The sequence below is a fragment of the Anabrus simplex genome, chromosome 2, assembly GCF_040414725.1.
Source record: "Anabrus simplex isolate iqAnaSimp1 chromosome 2, ASM4041472v1, whole genome shotgun sequence".
NCBI classification, from domain to species: Eukaryota; Metazoa; Arthropoda; class Insecta; order Orthoptera; family Tettigoniidae; genus Anabrus; species Anabrus simplex.
The window spans coordinates 70,157,684-70,172,002 of record NC_090266.1 but is presented as its reverse complement, the minus strand read 5'-3'; positions in this window follow the sequence as shown (position 1 = coordinate 70,172,002).

Genomic DNA, 14,319 nt, shown 5'->3' with positions numbered 1-14,319 from the left:
AGTAGCGAGAATGATTGCTGGTAAAAACAGGTGGGAACAGTTGCAGGAATGTACACGGAGCGAGGAGGTGAAAGCTAAGTTAGGAATGAACTCGATGGATGAAGCGACTTCGGTGGTGTGTCTTGTGAGGCGGATGGATGTTGGTAGGTTACCTAGGAAAATAAATGACTCTGTTATGGAGGGTAAGAGAAGTACAGGGAGACCAAGACGACGATGGTTAGACTCAGTTTCTAAAGATTTAAAGATGAGAGGTATAGAACTGAATGAGGCCACGAAACTAGTTACAAACAGAGGATTGTGGCGAAGCTTAGTAAAGTCATGGAGGCTTGCAGACTGAACGCTGAAAGGCATAATGCCTCTAATGATAAAGTATGTGTATATGAATGATATAAGTTAAGATCTGGAATCACAGATAAGGTTATTTACAGATGATGTTATACTTGTAGCATAGTAAAGAAGTTACAGGATTGTTAACGACCAAAAGAATGAAGTAAACAATGTTGAGAGGAGGACAGAAGGCATTGTTGTGATGGTTAATTGGATGACAAATCAAGTTGTAATTTGCAGTGAGATGTCCTTTAATCTTTAATTAATTTGTTGATTGGGTAATAGTACATTATGGGGATCACAGTATGTACCCGTGTGTTAATATAAGGAATGCTCTTCATTGGGGTAACCGCATTAATGAGGTTGTAATGTAAGCTTTCAAATCCCTTCACATGTTTATGAGAATATTTAGGGGTTGTTGTAGGGATGAAAGGAGATAACGTATACGCCTCTAGTCGTCAGAGTATGGATCCAGTGTATCGGACTTCTTGATACGAGAACTGAGAAAGATCAAATGGAAAACAGCCAAATTTATTGTGGTTGATTTCCGACAAAGGAGGTTCTTTGAAAATGTTATATACCTTGGGCTGGGAGGACCTGCGAGTAAAGCCACGAGATGCTTGACTAAGGGGTACTCCAAGCTATCAGTGGAAAGATGGTGTGAAATGACATTAGTAGATGAACAAGGTTGAACGGAGCTTGAAGAGTTAGGAAAGATCATAATACGAAGATAAAGTTGGAATTCAAGGGGAGACATTGGGGCAAATATTCATTTATAGGATGAGGATTTTTGAATTGGAGTAATTGGATGGTGTTATGCATCAAGCGTTTATGTGTCAAATCTTAGGTTTGAGCAAAATACGTTCAAAGGTTTTCATATTTAAAATCATCTTACCCGTGGAAGAGATATTGCAGTTGAGACAATATTAAATAATGTGAGCCTCCCCCTTATAACCATTTTGAAACTGGCCTTTGCGCCCTAGAATATCTGTGCCAAGTGACTACTCGACTAACAGTTTAAGATAACGTAGGCCGCGCGCGGTTTCTCCTAGCTCTGTTCGGTTGAGCATAACTGCGCATGCGCTGGCCTTCTACCAGGCAAAACTTGTCCCCTGCTCGCTCGCCGACGCGAGACTCAGTTCGCTTCAGTCAGCCATGTCGAGCTGGTGTGTATTTGTGTCCGGCGTCATGAAGTGGTTGAGTACCAGGAAACCACCGTAATCTCTACGTTAACGGGGATTTTCCCCGTGTGAACCAGTTGGAGACCTCCTGCCTTTTCTTATGATAATGTTTTTGGATTTATTTTTCGTCTGGATACTTCCCAACGAGGTCTGGATGCCGGTCGTGTGACTGTATTTCTTCGTCAACAATGGCCAGGTTCAAATTCCTTTCTTTTCTTCATCACCAAAGGTATGTACCAGTGTTTGAAATCATTTTAAACGTCGTCCTGAAGAGGATTTTGATATTTTCGAAGATTTCTGGAAAAATAATAATAATAATAATAATAAATATTTGGACTTCGTCGTTAAATTGATACCTATTTGTGTGTGTGGTATCGAAAATCTGAAAAACAGTTTCGGCAACTAATCACAGTAAGGTGGAAGTTTCACCGTGAACTAAATTGGAATTATTAATTTAAAATTTAAATAATTATTTTTGGCACTTTAAATTGTAAACTTCTTTGTAAACCAAGGTACAGTCTCCAAGGTACCGAGCCTTCCTTCTTCAGCTTTCTGTTTGCTTTCCTGTGTTTGTTTTCTAATTCGTTTGGTATGTCTTCTTCTTCCCTCCCCCTTCTGGGGTTTTGGGTGAATTAAAATTTTTCTCTAGCCTGTTTTCCTCCGTGTTTTTGGAGGCGTCGCTTTTGTTTTGGTGTTACCTTGGCAACGTTTTGGTGTGTGGATTGTTGTCGGGTTAAGTGTTGTCTGGCGTGTTGACCCTGTGTGGATCTTGAATTATATATTTCGGGGTTGAGTGCATCGTTTACTGTTTAAATTATTTAATTTATTTTCTCCTCCTTTAATGTTTGTGTTTCCATTTCCTTGCCCCGCGTGAGGAGGTATTATTTTTTTTTACGTTATATTCTGCTTGTCTTGGAAACTGTCCTTGGTGGAAACTAAACTTTTTCAAATTTGGTAATTACGAGAAGCGGCTTCGTTGAAGATCCATTTTATTGAATAATTGTTAACTGAGTTTTTTATTATTAACTAACTATCCGTGATCGATCACATTTAATTTCAAGGTAGTTTTAATGTAAGAAAGTCTATTGGTTTTCCGTTGTTTTCTGATCACATTTTATTAGGTACGGAGGTCATCCTTTCTTTCTTGTTGTTTTCATTAAATTTTCAAATTATCATCTGTATAAGAGTATTTATTTTCAATTAATTGTCAATTAGTAATGAATTAATTTTCTTTTAAACCCTACCTGGGTATATTCTAATTTATTTTATTTATTGTTAATTTCCCTTTCCATTTTTCAACCTTACGTTTATTTCATTTACATTTTGGCCTTACGTTTTAAAATAAACTTAGGTTTTATCAACTTAATGACTTGGTTTGTTACTTACTATTTGCCCTTCCATTAAATTTTTTTTAACTTCATGTGAATGCTGGTTTTCATTCGCCACGTTCGGTGGAGCACTGCCACCGTTTTTCTTGTGCATTAAGTTCCACGGCCTTAAGTCGTTTTCCTGCGCTGTTTCCGGTAAGTTTTCTATGGTTTCTTGTTTTTATTGTGATTGTACTTTGTTGTGCTTCTTCTTGTGCCCTTCATTCTCCCGCGTGTTCGCTATTACTCCCGTTCTGGGGCGGACACGCTAGCAACCTTCTCACCAGGGTCTCTATCTCTCCCTCTCTCTCTCTCTCTCTCTCTCTTCCTCTCTCTTCTACTCTCACCCTGGTGAGTAAGGTTATTCACCTCATCATCCCTAGGTGGTACCGGGGTCCTAGAGGGTGGTGAGCGGTGAGAGTGGTAGCAGAGCGTGGTTGTTTGTTGTTCCACTGTTGTTGCTCTGCTGCCTAATCTCTGTTGTTTCTGCCTTGTGCAGCCTAACTTTCCTCCCTTTGCTTGGTGCAGTGCTGTAGTGAATGTTGGGGAGTGGAAACCAAAGACTTAAGAAACTAAAAGTGTTGTTGTCAATAACTATTGTAAAAGGAAATGCAAGGATCTCGTGTAATTCCCTATGTTATTTGTTTCATGTACCTGTGTTTTGGAGTTCCCTGTTGCTTTCAACTGTGTTTATGCTGAGCTGTATGGACTTATCTACTTGCTGTTTATGATTTTGAAAACCTATGGGTACCTGTGCTGTGAATTCTGCTTCTGCCTTGCTGTTTCGAGGTGACCTGTAAATTTTTCTTCCTTTTTCCTGGCTGATTTGGTGAGTGATTGCATGTAATTAATTATTCTGGGTTGGTGGAAGTTGTAATAATTGAACAACTTGTAATGGAGTATGACTTGGTTGACTCAGGGCTACTGGCGTACTACCGCTTGGTACATGTCCTGTATTATGTGTACTGGCTGTCAACCTTGTATTTTTGCTGCCTACCTGCATACTGTGGTTGCGATTTCGGTGGGAATTAATCTGGTTTTATCGTGGAGAGCTTTTCTGATCATTATGTTATGTGAAGGTTGCTCGGTTGCTTTTGGAGAGTGACATAGTGTGTCCTGGGATCACCTTGTTGTGTTACCTGCTCTGGCCTTGCTTTGGGCTCCGAGACTTAATGTTGTTATTATCATTTCTAGCATATTTCCTGTATGGTACCTCGGTGGTGTACATGCTAACCGTTTATTTGTCTTCTAAATTTAATACCTTCTTACTGCGTTAACTCTAGTGTGTGATTCTGATTATAATTTGACCTGGCCACTAAGCATGCCCAAATATGCCTACTTATATGTGTAAACGGTTATGTGCTGTAGTGTACGGTGATGTGTTATGCCCTTTCATGGTTTTGAAGTGTGACCTGGTGTTATGGCATTGATGGTTGTATGTGCTTTTCATTTAATTGGGGCTGTGTGGGTAAGTTATTTGCCCCTACTAACTTATGGCTAACCTCTGTTGTTTCTATGCCAGTAACCGTTCTTGGCTGTTAGTAGCTGATAATCTAGTGGGCAACATCATGATATTTTGAAACTTATCAAGCCTGTAATGTTTCTGTTCTCTTTGGTTGGTTTTTAATTTGGAAATTGTTTAACCTTACTTGTCTTTTATTGTTTCTTTAAATTTGGTTTAAGTTTCTATTATCTGAAGTGTAGTTGGCTTTTAGTGTGGCGTTAAATATGCACCCTTGTGAGATCATGTCTGGTTTATTTGACCCGTTACTAGAGTGGTGTTCCCATCCTTGTGTGGAATTTGGTATATTGAAATCTGCCTATATGATGTGCCTCAAATCATTACCGAGCTTTTGTGTGTTTGTGCCTTGCCTGAGTGCTGTGTGTTGTTGGCTTGAGTGTCTTTTCATTTCATCATCCCACCCGTGAATATGTATGTATGTCTGGTCTTGGTTTGTGATTGGAGTTATCTTTCTGTCAACTGCTCGTGAGGCAGTCATCAGTTGTGGTTGGGCCATGTTGGCCGGTATTAGGTTGGGATAACTGGATGGCCTGGTGCCTGAGCTATTATAGTTTTAACTGTTTTTTTTTTCCTTTCTGATTTTTGGTCGAGCGTGTTTCACTATTTCTGGTGTGTCGTGAACCATCTTCCTCGTGTAACCTATCAACTAGTTCAAGGATATTTATCTGGTGTCCGGGCCACTTCAAGTTTTGCTACTCGTACCTTGCCTTGCTGTGTAGTAATTAATCTGACTGACCTTTTCTGAACTACTGCTTTGGATTTCATCCTGCTGTAAACATTACTTGGTGGTTTAGTGTTTCTTATGCCCGATTATTCACTCCATTTTGGTATCGTGCACTACCGTGGTAATTATAGGCCTGGAATATGTGTTGTCAAAATTTTGTTAACCTATTGGTACTTATCTAATTCCTTTGAGTTGTGGGTTCAAGTATTCCTACCATATCTACTTGTCGGGTCTTGTGTTGTGTTGTTGATGATCCTCTGCCTGAGGGGTGGTATATGCCCTTTTGAACCTTCATTGGGATGGCTTTGGACATATGTAAGGTGGTTGTGTTGTGACGGTACCGTGGATTATTTTTGGGGATGTATTTTGGGGTGGCATGAGAACTACACGGCATGTTGTTGAGGATGTTTGTGTTCCTTTAATCCCTTTGTGGAGCTGACACACGTCCGGTGTGGTTTGTCATGGTTGGGTTATTCTTTGTGTTGTATTATTTGGTGATGTTGGCACCTTGGTATGGGCAGTGTTCGTGTCTGTCTTTGATTTACCTCCGTGTTCTGTGGATATGGCCATTTCTTCTACATGAATCTACTACTCTCAGAATTAGCTTGTTGGTCTTCAGTAATGTGTCTGTTTGGTTTGCTCGGGTTTTCTTTCCCTGTCTCCCATGCATTTCCTATTGATCTGATGTCGTGTCTGTAACTTCTTCTACTGTAATGCTCATTTTAATTTTACCTACCACTCTATGGTGTTTCATTGTTCACTGTGGATCTCTTGTGTCTGTTGACTTTGGTGTTTGTCATCTTACCGTGCTCTGGGTTTGCTACTCTGGTATGGGACGGAGTAGTGCTCCCTTGGTCGGTACTGGAATCTTCCTGCGAGTAGATTATGGGGTCTTCTTGTAGAGTACTGCCTTCTTCATGCTACTGTGAGCATTTTCCATGGACCCGCCTCGTATTCCGCCACTTATGTTTTATTTGCTTGCTCTCCTGGTGGATAGGAGAAAGTACCTGTGGCCGTATTGGGACAGTGTGATGGGAAAGTCACGTATTTGTAGACCGGGTAATGCCGAGACCCTATTGGGTAGCCGGTGGTGTACGTTGTGTGCGTCATTGCTCGAAATTTTCCATTTTGGTTTTCCGATCTGAGGTTTTATTTTGCCTTTTAATTTGATTGGCTGGCCATTGTGAAATTAATTGTATTTAAGGTTCTGTGTAGTAGGTTGGTTACTGATTCCAGATTGTGTTCCCTCCTGTGTTTCTTCTATCCCTATTTCTGTTCCGTTAATTCCATGTTGCTTATTTGTGACTAATGATGTGTGCGGTTGCTTGGTGTTGCTTGGCTGATCTGTTGCCGATGACAGACTATTCGCGAACCCTCCATCTGAATTCCTTAAGAAGTCTCCAACAGGTCCAGTCAATCCTTCCCTTGCTCTAAACATGTTTACCCTTTTAAGCCTTGGATTTTCCATATTTTAATATCCTAACTCTGACTTCTTGAAGCTGGATTTATCTATTGCGTTTTGGTTTCTTGTCCTCACTCTTATTCAACTAGGTGGTGTATTTTGATGTGGGAAGTTGAACCTGTATTTGAAATTTTTTTGCCCTAATGCTCTCGTCAGTGGATCTCGGAATCTGTTAGTGGTCGATTCTTCACTGTGTCGTAGCCCTGTATCTACTAAATTCCAAAATCTTGGTCTTAACTTGCTTTCATTGGAGTATGCCTGTGTATTGACCTTCGTCTAGAGGAAAAATTTCTTGACCTATGTCATATTTATTTATGTTTAGCTAGTGATGGTAAGCCGTTGTACTGTTGTGATGGTACTTGTGGGCTAGGTGTTGTTTCACTCAGAGCTTCTGATCTGTACTTCTGTGGAATATTGCTATTTGGCACTGCGGTTATGGCACCTTATGTTGTGGTTGATGCTCTTGATTATGGGTTGTTGTTTTTGCGGTAATTTTATTCTGGGTATTTAATTGCTAACCGAACCGAGGATTGAAGTTTGAAGTCTTGTTTGGCTATGGTGATGGGTGTGGTTGCTCGTTCCATTCTGGTATTATGGATACTCCGTGTACTAACTGGTGCTTACCTCGTTGACTACCTACTGCTGTGTTTTGAGTGGTGTACCGTGGCCCTGACTCAATCAAGCGTAACAAAACTGTATTGATCTAAAATTTGCGGTTCACTTATTTTGAAGATTACATTCACCAATTGCGCCTTCTTTGGTCCTCCCCTGATCCCGTTGTGCGTTTCTTTCACCTGTTGTCACCCTTTTGCAACTCGAGATCATGCATTCCCTTAATATCAAAGGAGACTTGTAAAGGTATTCATGCATTAAAAATTAATTTACCACCGTGCTTGAGAAAATAACCTGGATGCGTGGACTTATAATCATGTGGTTTTGTTTAATTTTGGTCAGTATATCTGTGATTAGTGTGAGAGTTGCCAAACCTCAAGGTGAACTGCGTCATGTGTCATAAACTATATCATTGTGTGATGCATTGAAACAATGTGTATTGGGTGAACCTGAATATTTGGTGAACTCTGGTCATTGTGCTCTCTATTTGATGACAAACATTACTCTGGTGATTTTCCGAGTGCTCGGTAACGTTTCTGGACACTGATGTTGATTACACCCCGCCAATTATTTCTAAAAACTATTTGAGGTGGAACTGTGTCTTGGTCTATTAACCTGGTCATGTGAACTTCTAACTAAAACTAGTTAATCTTGGCGGTCGTTTTCTGTTGGACTACTCCGCCCAAATTTAGTGTATGTGTGACCACCTCATCATTGATGGCATATGCATGAGATTTTGTCGTCGTTTCGGGGCGGGAGGGCTGAGACAATATTAAATAATGTGAGCCTCCCCCTTATAACCATTTTGAAACTGGCCTTTGCGCCCTAGAATATCTGTGCCAAGTGACTACTCGACTAACAGTTTAAGATAACGTAGGCCGCGCGCGGTTTCTCCTAGCTCTGTTCGGTTGAGCATAACTGCGCATGCGCTGGCCTTCTACCAGGCAAAACTTGTCCCCTGCTCGCTCGCCGACGCGAGACTCAGTTCGCTTCAGTCAGCCATGTCGAGCTGGTGTGTATTTGTGTCCGGCGTCATGAAGTGGTTGAGTACCAGGAAACCACCGTAATCTCTACGTTAACGGGGATTTTCCCCGTGTGAACCAGTTGGAGACCTCCTGCCTTTTCTTATGATAATGTTTTTGGATTTATTTTTCGTCTGGATACTTCCCAACGAGGTCTGGATGCCGGTCGTGTGACTGTATTTCTTCGTCAACAATGGCCAGGTTCAAATTCCTTTCTTTTCTTCATCACCAAAGGTATGTACCAGTGTTTGAAATCATTTTAAACGTCGTCCTGAAGAGGATTTTGATATTTTCGAAGATTTCTGGAAAAATAATAATAATAATAATAATAAATATTTGGACTTCGTCGTTAAATTGATACCTATTTGTGTGTGTGGTATCGAAAATCTGAAAAACAGTTTCGGCAACTAATCACAGTAAGGTGGAAGTTTCACCGTGAACTAAATTGGAATTATTAATTTAAAATTTAAATAATTATTTTTGGCACTTTAAATTGTAACCTTCTTTGTAAACCAAGGTACAGTCTCCAAGGTACCGAGCCTTCCTTCTTCAGCTTTCTGTTTACTTTCCTGTGTTTGTTTTCTAATTCGTTTGGTATGTCTTCTTCTTCCCTCCCCCTTCTGGGGTTTTGGGTGAATTAAAATTTTTCTCTAGCCTGTTTTCCTCCGTGTTTTTGGAGGCGTCGCTTTTGTTTTGGTGTTACCTTGGCAACGTTTTGGTGTGTGGATTGTTGTCGGGTTAAGTGTTGTCTGGCGTGTTGACCCTGTGTGGATCTTGAATTATATATTTTGGGGTTGAGTGCATCGTTTACTGTTTAAATTATTTAATTTATTTTCTCCTCCTTTAATGTTTGTGTTTCCATTTCCTTGCCCCCCGTGAGGAGGTATTATTTTTTTTACGTTATATTCTGCTTGTCTTGGAAACTGTCCTTGGTGGAAACTAAACTTTTTCAAATTTGGTAATTACGAGAAGCGGCTTCGTTGAAGATCCATTTTATTGAATAATTGTTAACTGAGTTTTTTATTATTAACTAACTATCCGTGATCGATCACATTTAATTTCAAGGTAGTTTTAATGTAAGAAAGTCTATTGGTTTTCCGTTGTTTTCTGATCACATTTTATTAGGTACGGAGGTCATCCTTTCTTTCTTGTTGTTTTCATTAAATTTTCAAATTATCATCTGTTGAAGAGTATTTATTTTCAATTAATTGTCAATTAGTAATGAATTAATTTTCTTTTAAACCCTACCTGGGTATATTCTAATTTATTTTATTTATTGTTAATTTCCCTTTCCATTTTTCAACCTTACGTTTATTTCATTTACATTTTGGCCTTACGTTTTAAAATAAACTTAGGTTTTATCAACTTAATGACTTGGTTTGTTACTTACTATTTGCCCTTCCATTAAATTTTTTTTAACTTCATGTGAATGCTGGTTTTCATTCGCCACGTTCGGTGGAGCACTGCCACCGTTTTTCTTGTGCATTAAGTTCCACGGCCTTAAGTCGTTTTCCTGCGCTGTTTCCGGTAAGTTTTCTATGGTTTCTTGTTTTTATTGTGATTGTACTTTGTTGTCCTTCTTCTTGTGCCCTTCATTCTCCCGCGTGTTCGCTATTACTCCCGTTCTGGGGCGGACACGCTAGCAACCTTCTCACCAGGGTCTCTATCTCTCCCTCTCTCTCTCTCTCTCTTCCTCTCTCTTCCACTCTCACCCTGGTGAGTAAGGTTATTCACCTCATCATCCCTAGGTGGTACCGGGGTCCTAGAGGGTGGTGAGCGGTGAGACAGTCAAAAATAAATATTTGGTGCAGTTACGTAATGTGATGCACGTAATATGATTGTGAAGAAGGAAACTCATTCAGTGCAATATTTTCGTTGTTTTCCTCAAATTTAAATTAACCGTATTTGCAGTTTGCGGAACAAATATAAGCATCTAGCGGCTAAAAGCCAAACTATGGCGACTAACTTGTTTATGCTTAGGACTACGGAACATTTAGTTATGAAACTACATGTTAAGCACCGCTGTTAAATTTTGCATAATAATAATTACAAAAAGATAAAGAAATCTGAACTTCCACATTCAGAACTAGAAATATGATATTGCCGTAGCAAATTAGTTAATAAGCAATAACTTCTCGTTAAATCGAGACTACGCGCTGTTAACGCCCCAAAATGTATCAAATTCACACTTAGAAAGCACAAGATGTCACTAGCAAGTGTGTGGATTACAGCTCCACCAGCATCCATATTCACTCGCACCTCTCGCACGTAACTAGGAAATGTGACTGCATGTCCTCATGCCCTTTAAATCTCGTTATCTAACTAACTCTTTTACTTTTTACTGATTGGATCTCTTACTCCGTGTTAAGTTACGCAGTTACCGAGAGATGTGCATTGCATCTCAACAAGAGAAATGTAAGAAACAAGAAACGGTAATGGAAGTCAGAATATGTTATTTGAAAAGATTGTGCTAACCACTCAGCTACGAAAATGAAATAAATGGAAAACTGTGACTCCATGTATTAATCAACATGCACTGTACAATATTTACAAATTATTACTAAAAGCTATCCTGTATCTTGCTTAAAATTCAGGACATAGTCGTGTGAAACCAAATTGAAGCCTATCGAATTTACGCGACAAAACTAACCTATCCCCTCGGATACGTTATACAATAATATCGCAGTGATAACTCCACCAAAAATCCGCTACTCATCTATTTAGATGATCCGTCGCATCGGCCTTCAGCCAGGCTGATCGAAGGTTACAACGTCACTGTTAACTTGACATCCCAACTAGCTGCTTTCCTTCCATTTCACTCTGACTGAAGCAGTGTTATTTTCCCAACTGTTCTGAAGAAAGTAATCATTTAATTTTACACAACCAGCTAATATGTACGAAGGCGAATCAAAAAGTAAGTTACACTTTCAAGTTATTGCCATTTTTGATACCACCTACATATAGGTAACATGGCTATGACAACGTACAATGTAAGTTCATTTTTCCACGTAGTTCCAAATAGACTATAATCATTTCTCGGAATGGTCAATCAACTTTTTGATTCCCGATGCGTTGAAATCACTTCCAGCGCTATGTGACCACCTGGAGACAGATGCTTTCACCTCCTCTTCGTTTCGGATTCGTCGTCCACTGAGATCCTTCTTCACCTTATCGAACACATGATAATCGCATGGCGCTAAGTCTAGACTGTATGAAGGATGTTGCCAAACCTCCCACTTGAATCGCTGCAGCAGTTCGGACGTTTCGTAGGGCGTGTGAGGTGTTGCGTTATTGTGCAACAAAATCACACCGGCGCTCAATTTTCTCCGCCACTTTTCTTTAATTGCCTTACGCAACCGGTTCAACGTTGATTGTCGTGCCTTTAAGCATAAATTCCACATGCAGCGCACCCTCCATGTCAAAAACACTGGCGCCATTACCTTTCCTCCTGAAGGTTGGGTCTTGGCCTACTTTCGTGTTGGTGATGTGGTGTTCACCAATTCCATCGATGTTTTCTATGTTTCGGGGGTGAAGTGATGGACCCACGTTTCATCCTCTGTGATGATTCGCGCAGAAATTCGTTGCCTTCCACAGAATGCCGTTGCAAAAATGTCAGTGAGGACTGGAAACGTTATCACTTGTGAACATCGGTGAGCAGATTTGAGACCCATTTTTTACACAGTTTACGAATTCCAAGATCGTGATGAACAATTGAGAACGCACTGCCATGCGAAATGTTCAGCACGCTGGCAATTTCATGCAGCATTATGCACCGATTTTCTCTATTGATCCCATCCACACGGTCAACATTTGCAACGGTACTGGACGTTGCGGGTCTGCCTTCGCTATATTCGTCCATGGGATCCGTGAGTCGGGTGTCAATTTGCATAAACCACTTTACAGTACCTGGGCGAGAAATTGCATGCTCACCATATACAGCGGTGATTTCACGATCAATGTCCGTGCAATTGAGCCATTTAGCGCATAGACATATGATCATTGCACGCATCTCCAATTTGGAATGAACCTTCAGTTGAAGGGCCATTAATCCTAGCTCGCTCTGCACAAAAAATACGACGGGATACCAAACCAAACTTCCTATCGGACGTGTCAGGAGTTACTACAGCTTGCTCCTGATCGGCGACGGTCACGACACACAGCGTGCACTTGAGGCGAGCTAGTGTAACTAATTTTTTGATTCGCCCCCGTATAACATAGTAGTAGAGCCTTCTTGTTCTCTTAGAGCAGGTTAAAACAACAATGGAAAATACAGTAATGGTTCACTGTCAAATTTGCACATAATTCAACTCTGTATTTACTCTGCTGTAAGTGTTAAATCTGATGTTGGCGATGATGACTATCGTGACGTTTCAGGTTAATAATTACTGACGAAGTTAACAATGGTCTTCACAGAAAATAACATCAGTCAAGAGACGGTGATGGTAATGCAGAGGCTAATGAAAGAAAATAAATTGAACTTAAGGGCCTTTGGAAATGAATATTGAAACTTACATGCCTCTGAATATATACATATTTTATTTTAAACTAGCATTTGTTCCCGTTCTTCGCACGGGAATTTGCAGTGGATTACATGTTACCTTCAGAAATTTATGCGAAGTAACATGTCTCTATTCACATGTTTAATGCGACATGTTAAATTGATATTTTCGCACGAAAGCGCGTGGCAGTAACGTGAAACATGATGAAGTTGAACAAAGTCGCGAGAAAATGATGACGATTTTCTAATTTATTGTACGGTACAGTTCCCGTTCCAAAGTTGTGCAAAATTCTCCGCGGTTCTTATATTGCATATTATTGTTATTAAGGAATACATTGCAAATGGGAAATATCCCGTTGGCAATGGTCACTTACAGTAGTGTAATAATGAAGTAAATATAATTACCCAACAACAACAAACAAACCAACAAACAACAACTGTGCAACAAGCAATTCCATGGAAAGAAAATATTACAAGAAATACTACTAGTTTAACATTCTAAATTCAGCAACATCATATGCAAATTCACACACTATTTAAGTATTTCCAGTGCTTAACACTACGGGTTGAGTTTAGTACTAGCTTAACATTATAAGTGAAGTTAGACCGTAATTACCCTACAACAACAGGAGTACAACAAGCAATTCCATGGGAAGAAAATATGACAAGAAATACTGCTAGTTTAATGTTCTAAATCCAGCGTCATTATATACAAATTCACACACAACTTAATTATTTCCAGTACGTAACACTATGGCTTACAATACTGCACCCTTGCAGAGCCATATGATGGGTGCAATACTATAGGTTGAACTTACTACTAGCTTAACCCTACAAGTGATAATAAAGTAATGTTGAAAACATAACTACAAAGAAACTACAACAACACGAGAACAAAAAGCAATCCTTGGAAAAAATATTACAAGAAATACTACTATTTTAACATTCTAAACCCCGCATCATCGTATACAGCTTCATACACAACTTAATTATTTCTAGTTCTTAACACTATGGCCTACAAAACTAATGGTTGAGCTTACTACTAGCTTAACATTACAAGTGATAATAAAATAATGTTAAAACATAATTATCCAACAACAAAAACAACAACAACGACATCTGCAACAACAAGAGCACAACAAGCAATTATATGGAAATAAAATTTTAAAAGGAATACTACTAGTTTAACTCTGTAAATCCGGCAACATATACAAATTCACACACAACTTAAGTATTTCCAGTGCTTAACACTACAAGTGATAATAAAATAAACTTAAAACAACAACACCTGGAGTACAACAAGCAATTCTACGGAAAAAATATTACAAGAAATACTGCTAGTTTAACATTCTAAATCCAGCATCATCGTACAAAATTTCATACACAACTCAAGTATTTCCCAGTGCTTAACACTACAGCTTACAATACTACAGTATAGGTTGAACTTACTACTAGCTTAACATTACAAGTGATAATAAAGTTAAAAAAATTGGTAATTACGCAAGAACAGAAATTACAACAACATGAGTACAACAAGCCATTCGCCGGAAACAGAATACCACAAGAAAACTACTAATTTCACAACCTAAACCAAGCAGAAAATC